Below are 23,778 nucleotides of genomic sequence, written 5' to 3'. Positions count from 1 at the left end.
GATCCCAGAATTTGGCTTCCATGCCCTGCTTCCCTGCAATTGGTATGCATTTCAGATATTTGCAGTAGCAACAAGGCATCTTCCTCTGACTCCAGGACCATCATCAACCATGCCATATACTTCCAGTTTGCTTTATCTAAGTGATCACTGATCTCTGATCACAATTTGACATGGTTTTGGATCTCTGAGCAGTCAAGGGGATAAGACTGCATTGGCTTCAGCTGCAGATGAGGGCCCACACTCAAATGCAGAGTCCTCTGCTTTGCAACATGCCTTGTCCTACTTCATACGGCTGTCATGAAGCTATCAAATGCTGGAGAAAAAGTGTAGAGGTTTCTACTCCACCACACTACAAACTTCCCCAAGTGTATGTACATTTATTTAACATCCTGAGTACTGGTACTAGTACTAAACCTGAGGTTTCTCCTAGCAAGTTGCTCACTGTGACCCATTCTTTCTGACAAAAGAAACCCTCTTTCCATCTTATTTACAAGGTGCCATGATCATAGGTAACAAAAAGGGACATTACTTATTCCCCAGAATATCACTTGCTTAACTATTCTATATAACTTTATAATAGTCTCATAATAGAATTGCTATAATAGTTGATATGACCCTCCCCCTCACAGGTATTCTATGAAACACTGCTGGATGTCTGCCTTGCCCAAAGCTTCACAAAATCTAGGAACTGTCTATCTGCAGGTAAATAGTGGTATATTTAGAAAAATGAATGATTTCTATTGAAGATAAATTTAATTTCAGCAAGAAACTTGCCTAAACTGAAACGTGGGGCAAGATTTTCCCCACAGTAACACAGTGCGCTCAGTCTACAACCTGCTACACAGCACCATTTGGTTTCCTAAAATTGTTCCTAAAAACTAAACCATTTTATAGACCCTTAAGCTTAAAACTTATCACAACACATTGCCAGGATCTCTCCGGCCCTGCGTCTATCTTTTCTAATAACCCATTCCTAAATGTTCTCTCTTGAAACAGAAGGATCATTAGTTTTCAGGTACTTATCATAAGGTTTCAAAGGGTACCTAAAAATAGGTCATACTGATAAGAGTTCTGTTTGACAAATGTCAGGCTCTTCTAAGACTTCCCTTTGTAAGACAAAGGGCAAGCCAACATTTTCACAGCTGTCAAGTAACACTTTGCACTGAAACATAGTAGAACAAAACCTGACAGTGAACCATTGCTGCATCTAAGTTCTGGTTACATAAGGTAGTATAGGAAAATGAGTGTTTTTCAGATTAATGTCAAGGCTGGTAGCATGAATGTAATTACGGCTGATATTTTTATGCTGCAGTCTGACAGATAGTTAGCAATAAATACACCACCTCATGCAGAAAATGAGCAGATTTTCAATAATGGAAAAAGGAGGGTGTCAAGTACTTGCACAACTTTTGCGCATTTGCTTTCTCTTGGGTTTTATTATCCCCTTGCAAATGCTCCAGATCACTGTTTAGGTTCTCAGCCTCTTCACCTCACCTTTCAGAGAGAATTTTGAGAGCAGATCGGCTTTCCATTACCTTGTGATGCTTGTGGCATCCAGCTTTCAACTGAGAAAGTGAGACCCGTGATCTTCAGGACAAAAAGCATTCATGAATCATGAACAAGGAGGTGAGCTTAAAGTGGTGTGACGACTACCCACACTGCTAAACAGCGAAGTCAGTGGGGCCATGCCAAAGAATTGGCACAAATAATAAATCTCCTGTGGCAAACTACAGGTTGTGGATACGAGCTGCACAGACTGGAGGATGGCACAGGAGTGCATGTCAGAGAGAAACAGTGCAAGCAAATGCTGTGGCTCAGGCCACGGGAGGAGCAAGAAAAACCTTCTTCCCTTTGAGGGGGCAAAGATATGTTCTCTACTCAGCCAAAGGAGCACAAGTCATACTGATGGAGGGGAAGGCTACAAGGGGCTGTTTACACTAACCAATTCCTGCTATTTTTGCAATGCTCTATATCATGACATTTACATGGGATCAGAATATATTAAAAATTAGGGAATGACTCTTTTCCTCATAATTGTCTGTCTTTGTTTTTCCACCATGGACATGGCAAGACTTTCCAGCTTCACCATGGTAAGCGGAGAGTTTAAGGGTTATTTGAACAGGAGGAAACCAGTTCAGGGCCACAAAACAAGAGGATCAAACACACTCCTCAACCTTCCCTATCTTTGGACTATACACCTCTCACAGCATGTGGATTTATATTTTTTAAAGTGCTACCTATCACCATCAGTATTCAATTCAAGGATTCTTTTAGTCAAGTAGCCAGCAGAAAAGACAGGATTTAAGTCTGATATTCATTGAACTTCAGTGGTTGTTTTAATCAATCCATTTCACATGAATGCACTACATCTATCATTATAGGGGTTGCTTTCACGTGGTGATTTTATAATTTTTCCATTTGGTGATTGTGTAAACTTCCTCCTCCATACCCTCAGGAAATTAACTTTTAATATCATATTAAAGAATCTGCTTTCATTCTCTGGTTCAATAGCAACCTATTCTAGATTAATATTTATCAATAATATTGCTGAAGCAGACTGTAATTCCCAAAGAAGTCATCGGTCATTCTTCTATAGAGAAAATCATCCAGCTAAAATAAACTGTAGTCATTTTCAGATTGACCTGGACAGTCAAAAAATTATTAGTGTACATCATAAGAACATTTGTATAAAATTTATTTATTTAAATGAGCTACTACCTCATAAGTATTTATAACTGTTCAGTTTCAACAAGCAGTAACAACCATCATGCCAGATCTTCACCAGGTTTCAGAATTGCTGATGCTACTTTTCAGGACTGCATATTTAAAAAGCACAGAAAAATGGTATTCAGTTCTGTGTGAATAGAGGCATAGAAATGAGAAATAATAGGATATTCTTGTGGTTTTATAACACCAGTGATTACTACAAGGTAGGAGAAATAGAACATTTTAAGGATCTAGTCTGCAGTGCCATCTTCTGTGCTTTAATGCAACACAACCATTGATTTCCATTTTCCCTTTTTAATAAATTATTACTATCTGTGGTAAGTTACATTCTCTTAGTGTTAACACTGGTTTGGGGTCTTCATTTCAGATAATATCTTTAGATCTCTATGTTGCAAGTAGCAACAAGTATGTTGCAAGTAGATTACTTCTGTAAAATTCAATGTAGTACAGACTATAGACTTTCAAGAAAGTCATGCTGATACTTTTCTTTGATCTCTGACTATGAAAATTCCATCCAGTTCAACAAGTTCCTCCTAAAATCAACAAAAATATTTCACTGATTTCAGTGGGATGCAGTAGTTAACAAAGTACCAACATCCCACTCCACATTCGCAGTTCATCCTATCAGAAGTTCTCTATGAAGACCTATCTGTTGAAGCGATAGCACCCTTAATTCCAATTGTGAAATGGAGAACTGTATGCACAATGTTTCACATGATGTTCAGCAACAAGCAGATTCAGATGCTATATACAGGTTGGAAGGATAATAGTGCATTCCAAGTCTATGTGTACAGGCATAAGTTCATTTCTAACAGTTACTCCAATAAAAGTGAAAATGCACCGAGGAGAAGTATGGATGCTCAGCCATGAAAAAAAGAACTCTGTTTTGAAATTGAGTGAAGCACTCGGAAAGGAAACAGGCCAAATCCAGGCACGTGCAATGGATCTTGGTTTTGAAAGTCCTGAGCTTGGCAGCAGGAAAAATATGGGAATTTCATCTTTAGACTTGGCTCTAAATATGATTTAAGATGCAGATGATGAGGAAACTCCTTCCATGATCTGTTTTCAGACCTTTTCAGCACTGAGGCAAGCAGGATGGGCACAATGGAGAGCGGAGTATGTGAACCAGACGCCTAGTTTTCAGCACTGTGCAGCATGCAGGGAAACGTGTGTTTTTGACAACTGTGTTTGGAAGTCGTTATTACAGACTCCATGTAAGAAATGGGTATGCAATAAGAGAACTCAAGGCAATAGATACTGAAGGGATAGATCTCTAGCTTTTTGACCAAGTGGTGAAAAAGAATCAAGTGCCATCTTTTCTTCTGAGATTTTTGACCCATTATTAGATTCCTGGTAAATCAGTTGCAAAGAATATCTCCATGGAAGAAAGGAACTGAAAGCAATAGGGCATATCTGTGGTGACTATTTTGGAATGTGGCAAAGGACTCACCAGAAAAAGGGTCTTTCACCAAATAAGAAAATAGTTTCCTTATCAATGAACCACAGGAAGAACAGTGAAAAAAATAATATCTTAAAGAATACACACAGGATGGAGTGTTTTCTGCTGTAAGCGAAAATATGAAAAAACCACCCTGAAAAATTTCAGAAAGTGTTAATTTGTCCATGATGAATGGATGTATTAATGTCCATGACTTGAAAATAACCATGTAAAGCCAACTTTAGAACTGTAAGACCAGGTGATATTTCCAGAGATCCACACAGCTGAAAGAACATGTTGAAGGTCAGACGGCGGGTGCCCTATCGGCATTGTGTAGTGTTCAGCTAAGTCTAGTGGGAGAGAGAATTATATCAACTAGATGATCAGTATCTTATATACGTGCATGTTTGGAAAAGGGCAGAGAGAGAGAAGAAGATGTGCGTATTGGCTTTCCTATTGGGAAACTAACAACATAAATCATTAACTCTGAAATAGAACAGAATATACAAGGAGTGGTCACCATAATAAGGAATAGATAAGCATTGATGAATGTAAAGAAAATATTTTGAACCTTTGCATACTGGATTGGAGCTAGAGTTCAAGAATTAGAAACACTTAATAATGAAGAAATTTGATATAACTGGCATCATCACAACTTGTAGAGATGCGTCACATAATCGGCACATGAAAACTGTTACAATTTGGTTTATAATGGTAGAATGGATAAAAAGGTAAGAATCTGAACTCTCCATTACAGGTACTGTTATCTGTTTAAGTTTTATTGGTGATTCAAAACCCAAGGATCATGAAGGCACATAGATCAATGTGCTAATTAACATAGTTCAGCAGAGAGAACTGGTCACTGCCTGTAACTGTCCTCTAAATTATGAGAATGGGTGTCTTCCTAAGTATCTATTGATTATGTGCAAGAAGAGAAATCATTCTGTTACAGGGACTTGAATTTGAGAAATGCAGACTGGTGGTCTCATGTAGCTGGTAGGGAAACTTCTTCAGAAACCCTAGAATTATGCATGATGATTTTATAATGCACATGGAATTACAGCAAGAAAAGGTAACTCAGTTTTGGACTTCATTGTGCCAGATAAAGCTGAATAACCATGGTATTGGGAGTTAGCGGTTGCCTAGAAACTGGGGATCATGACCTCATATTCAATAAGAACAAACACTGCCCCAAACACTGATATATGAAGAACATGCATAATGCTCCAAACTAGTTTATATTCAAAATCTGAAGAAACTAAGAAAAAAACAGCTTAGAAGGAAAAATGCTGACAGGAAAAAAAAATCTAAAAAAATCTCTGTAAAAAGAATTTAACTGTCCAGAGTTTCCCAGTGCCACCATTAAGAATGGAAACGACCTTAGCTAAAAGTTTGTCTTGGTTCACTGGCAATGAGGATACAGAATTTTAAGGAAAGTATAATTAGTGGGAAAAAAGTGAAATAGTTAACAACATAAGAGCTATGACTTGCCAAAAGTAGCTAAGAGCAACAGTGGAATATAAAGACTAGCAGAGCTAAAGACATTTTTAAAAATTTTTGAAAGTGGATTGGGAACAGAATAAATTATATAAAAGCCCATTACCAAATGAAGATTGTAAAATTGTCAATGATGATATGGGAAGAACAGAAGTTTTTAATAAATACTGTGTCTCTATATTTGGAAAGAAGCAGAGTGCTGCATTCATACCATATGAGGACAGGGAAGCAATTTCTAGGCTATTAATAAGCCTTAGGAAGAAGTTAGACAACATCTACTTAGGATAAACATTTCTGAATCAGGAGGCCTAGAAAACTTGCATCAGAGGGTCATACAAATGCTGGCTAAGGAAATTTGTGGCTCACTGATATTAATTTATAATAAAGATTATATATATATTCATACATACATTCAGAAAATGCCAGGAAGCCTCAAAATAGCTAAGATTATGTCAATATATCAAACAGTCAGGCAGAATGATACAGCTAAAAACAGGTCGATCAGTCTTAAGTCTCAACAGAAATCCTAGAAAATCTGGCTGAGGATTTAATCAACTAAAGTGGCTGTGTGAAAAAAATAGCTCTTTCCAATTTATCTAACTCTGATAGTATTAAAATTCTGGTTGATAAAGATCATGTGCAGATATTACATTCTTACATATCCCTAATTCCAGAAGAGTTGATAATGCATCATTTGAAGGCACTCCAGTACCAGAGTTGCACAGATGTAGCTGTACAGCTCCACATCCATGCTGATCGGCTTCCCTTTCAGAAGGACTAACTAGCCAGGGTACAGTACCATACTGCTTTTTCTTCTGAAGCCAGCTTGTTTGGTGCTGGTTTAAGGAGGTCCTCACTCCATCACACTGCATTAGCACTCCCTTAGACTTCTGTAACAATTTTGGACTGCATGTCATTCTGTCAAAACATTAGCATCATGCAATACAACACCAGTAACACCTGCTAAATGAATTAATATTTAATTCATTTAACGTTAATGATTGACAAGCCTCAGCACACAGTTGTCAGTGAACAATAGCCACCAAGGGGATTTGTTTTTAGTGGGGTTCCACCTGGATCCAGAGTATGGAGGACACTAATCATCCTCTTCAGCAAGGGTCTTAAAGTCACTGTGAAGTAATTGGTTATAAAAATACCTTGAAAATTTCCATATGTTTTTTTTTGGAGTGGCAGTGAATGAGATGGACAGGATGCTGCAGTCAGAGCTAGCTGAACTGTTTGGGGAACTGCCTTCACATTTTTTTTCTTTTCATAGAATTCAATGTCACCAAGGAAGAGGGAAAAGAATTCTGCAGTTACAGAATTAGGGGCTCTAACCTGGTAACCAGTGACTTGGAAGATAATTGAGATAAACAATCCAACATAAGTTCCTATTAAAATGTTCTCATAAATGGATGACGTGATTCTTGGTTGGGAAAAAAAGGAAATGCTAAACACTTTACTCCTGTGAGGGAGCTATTTTAATTCTGCAAACTTAGTGTGTAGAGCAAAACTGGGAGTGGGATACAACTACTAGATGATATGATCTCATATTCATAATCAAAGGATTTGAAAGTTGAAGAGTGCTCAAAAAAGAGCTATGAAATTGTTTGAGAACTGTAGAAATAGTCATCTATTGAAAGACTTAAAGAAAGGGGATTGAGAAAAGACTTGAGGAAGTACCTTCTGAAGAAGACAGTTATGAATGCTATCAGGGTCTTCAATGTAACAAAGAAAGGCATAAAAGAATCAGTGTCATAAAGCTAAAGCTAGGCAAATTGAAATTTGAAGTGTAGATGATAAAAATGAGGACGGTTAACTACAGGAACAAGCTGACCATTGTGATGGATTTTCTAATATTTTTCCTAATATTTTCAAATTAATATCAGATGTCATTCTAGAAAAACATGTTATGTGAGGAAAACTGCCAATAGCAGTTCAAAATACTTGATCCGATGGCTCACTCTGGCCTTAAATCTATGAAAGCACATCAAATTATTCACTGATGCTCAGGGCTTACATAACAGCATCCACCAGTAAAGCTTTCTTTCCAGCTGGCTAAAAGAGTATTTCCTGGAAGGCAATGACCTGACCTCAGTTATTCATGCTTTTGTCATTTCTCATTTAGATTGCAGTGATTCAGCATTCAATATAAATGGTCATAGTGTTTCAGTGCTTACAGAAATTCAGCTACTAAAGAATGCTACATCTCATTTCAACAGTGCAGGCCACTGGAAACATATCAGATATGTCCCCCAGGCTTTTCCTTACCTTTCCATAGACTACCTAAAGAAGTTCAAGGTCTTGACTCCTTTCTTTAGGATACACCATGGCTGGAGGTCAGGAATTAAAAGGTCTACATAATGTTTTACGATGAAAACCAAATTTGATAACTTGTTAACAGTTTGCTCTAATATAATAGACTCCCTACTCCTTGCCCATAACTATATCTAAATGGCATTTTATGGGCCAGACCAAGCTGTAAAGCCTTCAGCCAGCTGTGATTCAAAAGCCTTATAATTATGTTTGGACACTGTTGTTTTTAGAATCATAGAATGATTTAAGCTGGAAGAGACCTCAGGAGGTCATCTAGTGCAACTTCAAGTCAAAGCTCATCCAGCTCCAAAGTTAGGTTAGTTGCTTAGCCCTTGTCCAGTCAAATGTTGTATACCTCTGAGGACAGAGATTTCAAAACCCTTCTGAGCTACCTAGTTAAGTCTTTGACCATCCTCATGGTGACTTTTTTTTCCTTATCACTAGACAGTATTTCCCTTTTTGCCATTTTTAACTGTTGAGCCTCATCTTCTCTTTGTATGAATGTCTCTGAGAAATTGACTCCACCTTCTCTGTAACCACCCACTTAGTTTAGCTAAACACAGCAGTTAGGTTCTTCCCATAGTCTTCCGTTCTCTAAGTGGGTCAAACCCAGCTTCCTCAGCCTCTTCTTCCTTCAACATCTTTCTTGTAATAGGCAGCCCCAAACTGGACATAGTACTCCAGGTGCAACCTCACAAATGCTGGATAGACAACAGAGAAGAATAATCTCCCTGGACTGGCTGGCTGGCTATGTTCTTTCTAGTGCAGTCCCATGCACTGTTAGCCTTCAGCTCCACAAGGCTCCCCCCGACTTACGTTCAACTTCTTGTCCACAGGTTCTTTTCTGCAAAGTTGCTTTGATCTAATATGTCCTACCTGATCTAGTGTATCCCACTCATACCTGGTCATAATTTATTGTGCAGGCAATCCTCTGGCAGAGTCATGTTTTCTTGGGAAGGGAGTAATCCAAGATGGTGGAATTTAAGGCCAAAACCTAGGCTTTTATAAACCTAACTACTTCCTTCAGCATGTGCAACATAAGCCTCAAACTATTCCTAACGCCAGTGTTAAGCAACATGAATGCTAAAAGAGAGTCAGAAAAACCTCAAAACAACTCCTCCCTAAGAAACTTCCTCTTCTCCCCCTTTCCACTGGAAAAAAAAAAAAAAAAAAAAAATTACTTAACAACAAAACACTGAACATGCTTCTGCTGGTGGGGAGAGAATATAAAAATAAACTGCTCAGAACAGATGTCCAAAGGCTGACAACCATGTTTTTCACTGCACTGGAAAACACACGAATACTTTAGTGCTGAGTCCAGTGTAACAAAGAAAACAAAAAGGGAAGAGCATTCTTGATACTTACCTTTTTTCTGTTTGGCAACTGAAATTATGTCATTATGAAGCTATAAGAGTATGACAATCATTATGACAAATGATCTAAATACAACTAATGTTATCATCCAGATTATGAAAAAAGCTTATTCTCAGAGTATTAGTGTTAGGGGCAAAAAGCACAACAGGATCTGCCATTCTGTGTATAACAACCCATAAAACCTCATTCAGCAATTTCTGTGTCCAGTGCCAGCTATATGCAACTTGAATTAGCAGGCATGTTTGGACATGTGCCATCTTACTTGACAGCATGAAAAAAGAAAAAACCTACATGTCCATTGGCAATCTGCCCTGATACTTAAGCACATTCTTGATTTAAAAATATGCACATTATTTTCAGCCTAAATTGCTCTACCTTTGATTTTCATCTGTTGAGAGTACATTTTACTACCTGTGTCTGCAGGGTCAAAGAGTTTTCTACTAACAGATAACCTATCCCCGTGTAGGCACTTTGTATTTTAAATTAAGTTGCCTCTTAAATACCTCTTAAGTAAGCTAAATACATGGAGGGTTTTTTACTGTAAAATATATTTGCTAGTACTCAAACCATTTTTGTAGATATTTTCTTGAAAACATTGTTTCTTTTTCAACATATTTTCTTTCCAACAACAAAATGAAAGCAGGATGTAACAGCAAGGTATTACACTCATCAATACTTTGCTTAGCTCCTGACACTTTACCGCCTCCTGACACTTACTTAAAATGTTTCTCATTATGCACCCAAGGATGATACTAACTCTTGCAATGAAAAAAAAAGACCATCAGTTCTCACTGTGCTGCTAGATCTATCATATTCTCCAGGTCCGCAGAAAAACATGCATGTACACCACTCCTTTGGGGAACTACAGAGTACTTTCACTCACATGCTCCAGCTGCACTTCACTGTGATGTAGAAGTCACGAAGACTAATGTCCTAGACTTTTAATTTTTGACTCAATTAGGAAATTGAGATATTATCCAGATCCTAGTTACATTGTCCATAGCACTTGAACTGAGACCCTTCTGACAGTGACCAAAAATTTCAACATTTTGTTCCTTTTTGCTTAAGCTTTAATACCCATGGATGAGTACCCATGAAAGCTGGCTGGGGGGGTGGCTGCTCAGAGACTGGCTGGGCATGGGTTGGTGGGTGGTGAGCAATTGCATTGTGCATCACTTGCTTTGTATATTATGATTATTACTATTATTATTATGATGATTTTATTTTATTTCAATTATTAAACTGTTTTTATCTCAACCCACGAGTCTTCTCACTTTTACTCTTCCGATTCTCTCCCCCATCCCACTGGAGCACGGGGAGTGAGCGAGCGGCTGTGTGGTGCTCAGTTGCTGACTGAGGTTAAACCACAACAGTCCTTTTTTGATGCCCAACATGGGGCTCGAAGGGTTTGAGATAATAACAGATTAACCAGAGTGCATTAAGGAATTTATATCTGTTAACAGTTGTGGGTCACAATGTTGGTTCATCTGTTCTCAATATTGTTTTTTCTGATCTGCATCATGCTCTTTTTTTTGCTGTACATGTTAGAGATTGGTGTTGGTTTTTGCAGTTTGCTGTGGTTTGCAGTGATTAGCAATGTTTTTCCTGGGAGGTTTGTTATTAAAACATTGACCTTGAGCTTAATCTGGTATTTGAGCTTTGTACTGAAGCCATTACTGTACTTCGGGTACCACTTCGTGGAGACAATTAGCAATTATAGTCCTTCCTCTGAGAGGTTTTTTATGGAGGAAATACAGAATGGCAGCGTAGCTACCTTTTCTATGATGTTTCCTCCACCATTACAGTAACTTTTCAGAATCTTGAACATCCTTGGGCAGTTAAGATACTTCTATTGGTATCTCTTGTGAATTTTGTTTCGGTTTTATCTAAGGTTAATAAGCAATTTAAGAATATCATCCAGAGATCTGCCCCAAGGCTGGATAGTTACGAGTGTGTGGGACAAGATGGGCAAGTACCTAGGCCAATGGGCACCCCCAGTGTTTTGGAACTTCACCCCTGAGCAAGTGCAGAATCCTGAAAATTTAGTAGAATATTTGGACAAAGTATGCTGTCACCCTGGCAACTCCAGAGAGATGCAGATCATTGCAACGTGCTGGGGCCTGGCCCATGCCTACCGAGCCCTGTTCAACACTATTCAGTACCCTCAAGGGGAAGAGAATCTGGATAATCTTATAATCTGGATCTGATGATAAAACAACAGGCCCTGCGGCCACTCAGACCCTGGCGACAGGCACTGCGGCTGAACCAAAGAACCAACCTGTGCCAGTATCGGTCACCCCTATACACAAGAAGAAATCTTGGAAGCGGAAGTTGGCTTGTTTAGTAAGGGAGGAAGAAGCTTCTTCTAAAAGGGAGCCGGAGGAAGAAGTGTACGAGGCAGACTACCCTGAAGTAAGGCTATCATGAGAACAGGAGGAGGAGAGCTGGCCGCTGACTGGGGAGGAAGAAGAGGAAGAACTCAAAAAGGAGGCAGTAACCAGCTGATCCCTATCCCTGAGTGAGCTGCAAGATATGTGAAAAGATTTCAGCCGTCGTCCAGGCGAGCACATTGTCACCTGGCTGCTCCGATGCTGGGACAATGAGGCCAGTAGCCTGGAATTAAAGGGTAAAGAAACCAAGCAGCTGGGATCCCTTTCTAGGGAAGGGGGCATTGACAAAGCAATTGGAAAAGGGACACAAGTCCTCAGCCTTTGGAGGCAACTCCTGTCAAGTGTGAAGGAAAGGTATCCCTTCAAGGAAGATATTATATGTCACCCAGGCAAGTGGACCACCATGGAGAAGGATATCCAGTACCTGAGGGAATTAGCCATGCTGGAGGTGAGTTATGGTGACCTGAACAATGAACAGCTATCCAAAAATCCAGATGAAGTCAAGTGCATGCGACCCATGTGGCAGAAATTTGTAAGGAGCGCACCATCTTCATATGACAACTCATTGACAGTAATGACCTGGAAGGACAGAGAGGGACAAACGGTGGATGAATTGGCTGGTCAACTCTGGCAACACAAAGAAAGTCCCTCTTCTTCCCTCATCTCGGCTGTGGAAAAACTGTCCTGGGAGGTCCAGCAGGTGAAAGAGGATAGGTCCTACTCCCCATCTGTACAGACCAGTATCTCAGCTATTAGGAGTCAGCGTTCTTTGGCTCAAGAGAGAGGATATAAAAGGTACACACCACGGGGCACCCTATGGTTTTACCTGCATGATCACAGAGAGGACATGAGGAAGTGGGGTGGAAAATCTACCTCAGACCTAGAGGCACGGGTACATGAATTGCAAGGAAAAACAGTCACAAAAGGGGGTTCTTCCAGGAAAATTGCTGCTCCAGTTTCTAGCGGGCAGTTCCCCAGACAGAGTAGAAGGGCCGATCTTACTTCAGATCTTAATGAAGAGACTTCTGACTCGTATTTACAAGAAGTGAGTAACGAATGCTATGACCAGGACTAGAGGGGCCCTGCCTCCAGCCAGGGGGAGGAAAGGGACAACCAGGTTTAATGGACTGTGTGGATTCAGTGGCCTGGCACATCAGACCCACAGGAGTATAAGGCTCTAGGGGACGCTGGTGCATAGTGTACCCTAATGCCATCAAGCTATAAAGGGGCAGAACCCATCTGTATTTCTGGAGTGATGGGGGGATCCCAACAGCTAACTGTATTGGAAGCCGAAGTGAGTCTAACTGGGAATGAGTGGCAGAAGCACCCCGTTGTGACTGGCCCAGAGGCTCCGTGCATCCTTGGCATAAACTACCTCAGGAGAGGGTATTTCAAGGACCCAAAAGGGTACCGGTGGGCTTTTGGTATAGCTGCCTTGGAGATGGAGGAAATTAAACAGCTGTCCACCTTGCCTGGTCTCTCGGAGGACCCTTCTGTTGTGGGGTTGCTGAAGGTCGAAGAACAACAGGTGCCAATCGCTACCACCACGGTGCACCAGCAGTAATATCGCACCAACCGAGACTCCTTGATTCCCATTCATGAGCTGATTCGTTGACTGGAGAGCCAAGGAGTGATCAGCAAGACTCGCTTACCCTTTCACAGTCCCAGATGGCCAGTGCGAAAGTCTAATGGACAGTGGAGACTAACAGTAGACTATCGTGGCCTAAATGAAGTCACGCCACTGCTGAGTGCTGCCGTGCCAGACATGCTAGAACTTCAATACGAACTGGAGTCAAAGGCAGCCAAGTGGTATGCCACAGTTGATATTGCTAATGCGTTTTTCTCAATCCCTTTGGCAGCAGAGTGCAGGCCACAGTTTGCTTTCACTTGGAGGGGTGTCCAGCACACCTGGAACCGACTGCCCCAGGGGTGGAAACACAGCCCCACCATTTGTCATGAACTGATCCAGACTGCACTGGAACAGGGTGAAGCTCCAGAACACCTGCAATACGTTGATGACATCATCATATGAGGTAACACAGCAGGAGAAGTTTTTGAAAAAGGGAAGAAAATAGTCCAAATCCTTCTGAAAGCTGGTTTTGCCATAAAACAAAGTAAGGTCAAGGGACCTGCACAGGAGATCCAGTTTTTAGGAATAAAATGGCAAGATGGACGTCGTCAGATCCCAATGCATGTGATCAACAAAATAACAGCCATGTCTCCACCAACCAGCCAAAAGGAAACACAAGCTTTCTTAGGCGTCGTGGGTTTTTGGAGAATGCATATTCCAAATTACAGTCTGATTGTAAACCCTCTTTATCAAGTGACCCGGAAGAAGAATGATTTCAAATGGGGCCCTGAGCAACAACAAGCTTTTGAACAAATTAAAGAGATCATTCATGCAGTAGCCCTTGGGCCAGTCCAGGCAGGGCAAGATGTAAAAAATGTGCTCTCCACCGCAGCCGGGGAGAACGGCCCTACCTGGAGCCTCTGGCAGAAAGCGCCTGGGGAGACTCGAGGTCGACCCCCAGGGATTTGGAGTCGGGGATACAGAGGATCCGAGGCCCGCTATACTCCAACCGAAAAAGAGATATTGGCAGCATATGAAGGGGTTCGAGCTGCTTCGGAAGTAGTTGGTACTGAAGCACAGCTCCTCCTGGCACCCCGACTGCCGGTGCTAGGCTGGATGTTCAGAGGGAGGGTCCCCTGTACACATCATGCAACTGTTGCTACATGGAGTAAGTGGGTCGCACTGATCACACAACGGGTCGAATAGGAAACCCCAGTCGCCCAGGAATCCTGGAAGTGATCATGGATTGGCCAGAGGGCAAAGATTTTGGAATATCGCCAGAGGAGGAGGTGACGCGTGCTGAGGAGGCCCCACTGTATAATAAACTACCAGAAAATGGTATGTATATGCAATATGCTCTGTTCACTGATGGGTCCTGTTGTATTTTAGGAAAGCATCAGAGTTGGAAGGCTGCTGTATGGAGTCCTATGCGACAAGTCGCAGAAACTGCTGAAGGAGAAGGTGAATCGAGCCAATTTGCAGAAGTAAAGGCCATCCAGCTGGCTTTAGACATTGCTGACCGAGAAAAGTGGCCAGTGCTCTATCTCTATACTGACTCATGGATGGTGGCAAATGCCCTGTGGGGGTGGTTGCAGCAATGGAAGCAGAGCAACTGGCAGTGCAGAGGCAAACCCATCTGGGCTGCCGCATTGTGGCAAGATATTGCTGCCCGGGTAGAGAACCTGGTTGTAAAAGTCTGTCACGTAGATGCTCATGTACCCAAGAGTTGGGCCACTGAAGAACATCAAAACAACCAGCAGGTGGATCAGGCTGCTAAGATTGAAGTGGCTCAGGTGGGTCTGGACTGGCAACATAAGGGTGAATTATTTCTAGCTCGGTGGGCCCATGACACCTCAGGTCACCAAGGAAGAGCTGCAACATATAGATGGGCTCGTGATCGAGGGGTGGACTTGACCATGGGCACTATTGCACAGGTTATCCATGAATGTGAAACATGCGCTGCAATCAAGCAAGCCAAGCAGTTAAAGCCTCTTTGGTATGGAGGACGATGGTTGAAATATAAATATGGGGAGGCCTGGCAGGTCGATTATATCACACTCCCACAAACCCGCCAAGGCAAGCGCCACGTGCTTACAATGGTGGAGGCAACCACCGGATGGCTGGAAACATATCCCGTGCCCCATGCCACTGCCCGGAACACTATCCTGGGCCTTGAAAAGCAAGTCCTGTGGCGACATGGCACCCCAGAAAGAACTGAGTCAGACAACGGGACTCATTTCCAAAACAACCTCATAGACACCTGGGCCAAAGAGCACGGCATTGAGTGGGTGTATCACATCCCCTGTCATGCACCAGCCTCTGGGAAAATTGAACGATACAATGGACTGTTAAAGACTACACCGAGAGCAATGGGTGGTGGGACGTTCAAACATTGGGATACACATTTAGCAAAGGCCACCTGGTTAGTCAACACTTGGGGATCTGCCAATCGAGCAGGCCCTGCCCAGTCAGAACTTTTACATACTGTAGATGGGAATAAAGTCCCTGTAGTGCACATAAAAAATATGTTGGGGAAGACAGTCTGGGCTATTCCTGCCTCGGACAAAGGCAAACCCATCCATGGGATTGCTTTTGCTCAAGGACCTGGGTGCGCTTGGTGGATAATGCGGAAGGATGGGGAAGTCCGATGTGTACCTCAAGGGGATTTGATTTTGGGCGAGAATAGCCAATGATTTGAACTATATGATGTTAATTGCTACATAATATTATATGCCATAGCAATGATTTTACAGTAAGAATCACCCAGATTAATGAAGAATAACTTTGTTGAAACTGAGCAAAGCACAGTGATGATGGAACCAGAACTGACTTCAATATGAAACAATCCAACACCGCATAACATCCCCATCTTTCCTGCCCTGAAAGATTATTATTACAGATGGAGCCCAAAGTCATGGACTAAATGAACTCACCGAACATTTTAGAGGGACGGCCCACAGACTAAGGGCATGATATCTGTGTGTATATATATCAAAAACCAGGAAAAGGTGTGGTAATTAATGGAAATGTATTGGAAAGTGTGGGACCTGGGCATGACATAGATGTTATAGAATAAGGGGTGGATACTGTCCTGGTTTTGGCTGGGATAAAGTTAATTTCCTTCCTAGTAGCTGGTACAGTGCTGTGTTTTGGATTTAGCATGAGAATAATGTTGATAACACACCGATGTTTTAGTTGTTGCTAAGCAGTGCTTACACTAGTCAAGGACTTTTCAGCTTCCCGTGCTCTACCGACTGAGAAGGCTGGAGGTGCACAAGAAGCTGGGAGGGGGCACAGCCAGGACAGCTGACCCAAACTGGCCAAAGGGATATTCCATACCATGTGGTGTCATGCTCAGTACATAAACTGGGGGAAAGCTGGCCGGGGGAGCTGCTGCTCGGGGACTGGCTGGGCATCGGTCAGCGGGTGGTGAGCAATTGCATTGTGCATCACTTGCTTTGTATAGTCTTATTATTATTATTACTATTATTATTATTATTATTATTATTATTTTATTTTATTTCAGTTATTAAACTGTTTTTATCTCAACCCACGAGTCTTCTCACTTTTACTCTTCCGATTCTCTTCCCCATCCCACCGGGGTAGGGGGAGTGAGTGAGCGGCTGTGTGGTGTGCAGTTGCCAACTGAGGTTAAACCACGACAATGAGGTAGGCCTAGGGATGCTGCCATAGACCATGTCACATATAAGCTACTAAAGACATCATGGAGTTAAACAGTAACTCAGCAGGCATAAAAACAGCTACGGAGCCACATTCAGATGGATCACATAGATCTAGAATTTCTTGACATTAGTGGGAACATTTCCATTGGCTTTAGTGATTGCAGAATTGCCTGAAAACAATAGATTTTTTGTGGCTGTTTTTACATTTCAACAAGCTGGATTTAAATTCATTAACATTCCAAATGAGATCAATAATGAATAGTTCGGTAATAATTACCAGGACTCTACAGAAAACTCTATAAATTATGTCATGAGCTATACACTGCATGTGCCAATTTTCCATAAACAAGGGATTCATTCACTCTCTGTTTTCTAACAATAAGCACGTTTGGTAGTTGTGACTAGAACTACACGTTGTTCACCCAAATTTAAAACTGTGGTCATTTATTCCTTTGCTAAAATTGTCCTTCCATTCCAATACCAGGTCTGTAAGAAACAGATTCAACTGATGTTTCCTCCAAGGCAGTGGTTCTCTTGAACCTCATGACCTAGATCTGAGTTTGAGCTGAAAATTCATCAGTTCTAATAAATTTGCCAGGGCTAAATGTGATCTACCAATAGCTAATTCAGCTGACTGCAAGACAACTGGGCTGCCTGCCATAACAATTTTGTTGCACCTCTCATAGTGCTGTAGTGTTTATCCTAAGGTTCAAGCCCCTAGAGTAAAGAGACTATCTGAAAATCTCCTTTATTTATTTAAAAATAAATAAATTATTGGACTTTCTGGTCATGGACAGTGTTTGAAAACCTGAGGGTAGAGAAGGCCATGGTAAAGACTTCTATTTTAAAAATTACTTTTAGTCCCATTACATTAATGCATAATCCCTGGCCACAGTATTTGACCACATTGTAGACCAAAATCAATGGTAGATCAAAAATCAGAATTGAAAGGGAAGAGATTTTTAGAAATATACTTTTATGTTGTGTAGAGAAATTACCATTTGTGAACTTATTGGTGTATTTTACCTGGTGAACACTAAACTCTCAGCAGTTGATAAAACAAGGAAAGAACTTATCATGAAGCAGAATTTTAAAATCATATTTACAGAAGTTGTAACTGCATTTCCAAAATGATTACAAGGAACTATGAATTTTACAGTAGTCAAAATTCAAACTGACAGTTGTGAGTCTAACTGTGGAAGATTATTCAACATTTTGCCTCAAAAATTAGCCTTAAAACTTCATATGCTGACCAATTGTTTTAATATCCAATAACACAGACCTGAGAACTAGAAGGAATCACTGTTAACTTAATCCAGACACTTATTGCAAGTACCAGTCAAACTGTGTAATCTCATCCATGATCTCACCATTTTGAACCTGAAGTTTACCTTCTGTCCACTACTCCAAATGGAAATCTGCTTCAAATGAGCATTGACTCCTGCAGAGAGTAGAAAAAACCTTCTTATAATTTTCACCTTGTGTGAAAATTATATTTATGACCACTATCACTTATTTGTTCTTATGCCAATATTATTCTTCACTGAAAATATATCTTCTACTTCTCTGATGTGTACTATTTTTAGGCAAACTTCTTGTGAAGTTAAACAAGCCAAGCTCCTGTAATCTCTTTGTAAATTAAATTCTCAAATTCCTTGATCATCCCAGTATCTTTTCTCTGTAGACTGTCTGAATGCATCTTTCCTGACTGTGGATGATCAGAAGCATTTCATTAAAACTAATGAATTAATTTCATAGATGGCCACACCTGCATTGGTGAACACACCATGTGTAAAAGAGGTCAGCTGATGTGGCATGGCTCACTTCCACACAAGTAAACGCGCCTCATCCCCTGGTTTTCAGCACTCTCCTGAGAATGGTTCCCAGTCCACATTAGCCCCTGAGCCATGCCCAGGCACTACCTGGGAAAGTGCTAATTGGCTTAAACCAAAAACATGCAAGGGCTATACTAGCAGTTTAAAGTAGGGATGATCATGCATCATGGACTGGCCCATGTCTTGGTCCTGTTATTTTATTTGCATAGTTGTAGCCTCTGATGAATGCTACAGTGCTACTAGTACTTCTCAGTTTCTCCCGGAAATACTTTTCACAACATATCCTAGATCTCAGTTTGCCTTCCTGATGACTGTGTCACATTCATAGCTCATAGCCACACTGCGGTCAGCTGCTGTACTTGCATCTTTCTCCATCTGACTGCTATCATCTTCCAGGCTTTTACCAAGTCAAGCCATTTGGGGTTGTCTAACTGTGACATTTACAAATTTGTTCAGTTCTCCAAGGGGTCTTCAGAACTTCCAAGACTGAAATAATTACAACTCTACACCGTAAGCTAGTAAATCAGACTTGTAAGTTTTAATAGATCCATTCTCTATATAAAGCAAGTAAGGAAAAGGGCAACATAATACACTGAACAAGGGGGTTTATGTATACAGAAATGATCATTTAGTTTACCATATTTACTTGCTACTAGAGTGCACATGAGTTACCAAAATTCACACGAACATTGGGGTTTTTTTTTCAGGTACTGTGATTCGCCAATAGTCATATGCCAATAACTTCCTACATTTCCTCAATTTCATTCCAAGGTTGCATCTGTTAATAGAACACCCTGAGAGATTTCCTGTGAATATGCTAAAACAATACCCAGAGAAATTTCATATGCATTATATGACATTAAAATCTCAGTCTATGCATGTTTATCAAGCTTTCATTCAGAGACCACATGTGAACATTCATATTCTTCATCCCCAGGAAGTATATAACCAAATCAACTTTAGCACTCCGTTCACTTGAATCCTTGATAAAAAACCCCAAAGCATTCTGGTCGAATTCAAATGCAATACAAATAAAAGCAACGCTGACTTTGACTCTTTATTTCTTAAATGTCTTATCTCTTAGCCACCAGAGGAAGCTTACTGAGGCTATGAATAGTTGAAATAAGTGATTGATAATGAAGAGGGGGAAAAGTTAATTAAAGATTTCAAATGAGGATTTTGATACCCTATGTGTTCAAACAAAGTGCCTTTCTTAGATCGTACAAAGCCTTACCCATATGCTAATTTCTTGGAAATGAGGTTTATTATACTCCGTGGATTTTTCATTAAACAAGCAGAGGCATAACCATATATACTCTTCTCTCCCTACCCCAAGCTCTCACACATCCTGTGAAAGGTGTGATAACTACTTGTTTTTTATCCATTTTTATCCCTTGTCAACTTGCCTTTGTTGAATCAATATAAAAGAGACAGTATACTGTACAAGATGGATCCCCAGTCAGACTGAACTCAGCATTTCTTATCATCTACCCCGGCACTGTACATTTCTGCTGGTCTCTAAAATGCAAACTTTCCACATGCAAACTACTTACTGACAATGGTGTCTGCCTCATCCTAACTAACAAACCATGTCAGAGACTGGGCTAACATCTTAACATTGCATTCAAAACCGAGCCCATTTCCCAAGAATTGTCCCAATGCTTTAAAATTTGCTATTTTGGGCATATCTTCAGCCTGTACCCACACTATAGATTCAGAAGATTTTGTCAGATCTTTCTTTGGGATCTTTTCCTGCAGCAATTACCTCCTCTTTCCACCTTCAGAAGGTTCCACCTGGCCCAGGGTGCAGCCACCAGGACAGGAATATGCAGACTTTTTTTTCTTTGCTCCTAACCACAGCCCTTTTAACAGAGTATATCACATACTGAATTTATGCATGTAATCCTTTTGCTAAGGAGGAAAAAGAGCCATCTCAGATTTTAGGTATCAGCAATAAACACTATCTCGAGCCCATCCAGAGACCTCAGAAAGTTAAACTAAACTGCCTGGAAACTTCTTTCGGACTTAATGGTGACACAACTGCTTGGGGAGCACCTACATGCTATTTTCTGTAACAGCCTTCTATTCATAGCTATTCATAATACCGTGTCTCTGAACACACTTTACAGCTAAAAGCAAGCAAAAGCTGCTCAAATTCTCTAGTCTTCTCTGCTGCATTTATTCTCTCTGCTCTTTACTCTGCCTGAAAGATTAATATCTTAGTTGACTTTTCTATACCTGCTTGGTCATCCAACACGGAGTACTCACCAACACCACAGAGCAGGCTGAATTCTGAATATCAAGCATCAGTGTCACACAACAAAATGACAATGCTAAAAGCATATTTAATTAGCTAAATAAAAGCATGGTACAAATTTTTAATTTTAAACAAAGAGAAGTGTGGAAAACCAGTTCTGATCTGAACATTGTGCATGGCTCAAGAAGGCTAGTGAATCACTTATGCTACTTATTATTTATTCAACTATGTTAGAGCCTGTCTTAGTTCCTTCTCAAATCTGAGGAAGTCATTCCACTTGTTCCAGCAACAGGTCTATAAGGATATATATATTTTTAATATTCTGTATATTTTTTAGTTCCCCTTATTTTACCAACAGGTACAGCTGGCCATAAAGGATTCAATTACATTTTTCAGTTATACCTAGTATCCTATATATATATATATATATAGGATATATATATCCTAGATGCAACTTAATATCTATTAAATGTCATTTGAGTTGTCCTACATATCCCCCAGCTGCCAGTTCAGAAGGGTTTCCTGGTTTCCTCTAGTTTTCTGCCATATTTTCAGTGCCCATAGATGTCTTATATATCCCAAGGCTTCTTAAGAAGCCTAGACATTCATGTTTAGGCACCTTAATCAAGCTCTGGATCCAAACACCCATATTTCTACTGACAGTGCAAAGGAGCCCTATTTCACAGCAAGGGGCTGTGGCAAGGTCATCAACTTCTCTCTGCACTGTTTTCTGCTGAAATGCACTTACTTTGATCTCGTTTTATAGAATCAAACAAAACATGTGACTACTTTAAGAGTATTACAGTGAATGCTTTATATGACCAGTTAGTGAAGTTGTACTGAGTTCAGGAATTTTCTTTGTTAGTATATTGATTTAAATTAGTGGGATGCATAGAAAACTAATTAGGAAGCAACACTTGGTTTCCCAGAACAAATACTTAGGCCAGCTCTTCAAAGATAATGGGCAAAATTATTAACCTCAAGGACATGGCATTCTGTCTGCTAATAAGATGTATGTTTATTTTTCCAAGCTCAGAACTGGAAAATGTAAAGGCTAATGAGTAGTTAAAAGTATCCTGAGAAGAAAGGATAGGCTAAGGAAACAGACTGAAGGGTTAAGCAGAGGGAGAGGCAGAAAGAAACAGATTCTATAGAAAGAGCCTAAGATATTGATGCCTTTCCAGAACAAGGACGTAGCAAGCTGCGGGGAAAAGCTTCATATGAATGTATGCTGCATTTAGTGGTTTAAAGAATGTTTTCTTTGATGCCTTCCTTCTAAATAAATTACACTTCTAGAAGGCTACCGGTCATATATTACCCTGGCATGGCCGCAGGGAAACAGGAACTACAGGGTCCAACCCTATTTCAGACCCAGCCTTCGAGTGGGAGAACTGCAAGCCAGGGGACAGCCAAAGACCTGAAAAGGACTACATTCATTTAGACTACAGGAGCCACAGGATACTGTGATACTACTACTTTGTCAAAATAAGGAAAAAAACAAATCTCTCTGTTTCATTATAGTTAATATTTTACATTCTAACAACCCACATCTTTATTTTTCCTCATATACCTCTCTCAGGCATAATTCTCTAGAGAGGACATTTTTTTTCCCTGAATAAGGGGACTCTTTCTCTTCATTGTACCATCCAGCTCTTCCTCTGCTTGTGGATCACCTTTAGGCTGCATTTTGACCCATTTTGGTCTGAATAGAAATTGTGTTACTGTTCTAAGATACAATGCATGGTGAGTCAGGATGTGACAGCTTTATAACTTGGGTGATAGCATGGTGAACGGGCACATTACAAAAAGGGCAATTACTGTAGGCTTTGTGATGTTATTTACAGTACTTACTTTGCTAACAGGAGCAGCATTGTAAAAATACTAGTTGTTAACACTGCTAAAACCTAACACCAGAGTTTTCTGCCGCACAAGTGGCTGGTATGCTGATAAATGACACTGCATGAAATGGTGGCCATGAAAAGCAAATTCACAGTGAATCACCCTCAACACCAGATTGGAGTAAGAGCATTGCAAAGCTGATTTGTGGGCTGATGTTGCCATTTAATGTGGTTTCCATCAAACTGTTCATAAAATTCATAGCCGCAGCTAACCTCCATTACTGTGTCCTTGTACATTCTTCTTGAAAATAACTTGTTTATGAAGCTTCAACAGTGCAGAAGGATACTGTATGATCTGAAGGAAATGGAAGACCTTCATGTAAACATCACTGCAAAGCAGTGGCCAAAAGGTACATTCCCTGTGTGAGCTTCAACTTCTTACTTGCACGTTGTGATTATGTCCAACAGCCTTTATGATCATCTCTGCCATATGTTGAGACCAGCCTACAGGCAGATGCAGGTCCATAGCCCATAGATATCTACACAGATACCTAATTTATGAATCTTACTCTGGAGCTGAACTCCACCCTTTATCCCTTTGGTAAGCCTCCAGTTTCCTTGCAGCCCAATGGTATGATCCTCAAGAAACATGAGCACTATTCAGGATCCACAGAGGTGTCTGGCATGTTACGGCCTCCAGCTCCTTGGAGAATCCCTGATTTAGACACCAGCACCAAATCATTTCTCTATTAACATCAAAACCATTTTGATGAAACAGTCTATTTTTATTTGCAAGTTGATGATTTCATGTAATGTTTCTTCATCTCACCAGCCTCATGGCCAGCCTTGTGTG

Source organism: Aptenodytes patagonicus, chromosome 3 (assembly GCF_965638725.1).
Source record: "Aptenodytes patagonicus chromosome 3, bAptPat1.pri.cur, whole genome shotgun sequence".
Lineage (NCBI taxonomy): Eukaryota > Metazoa > Chordata > Aves > Sphenisciformes > Spheniscidae > Aptenodytes > Aptenodytes patagonicus.
This window is presented reverse-complemented; position numbering follows the sequence as displayed.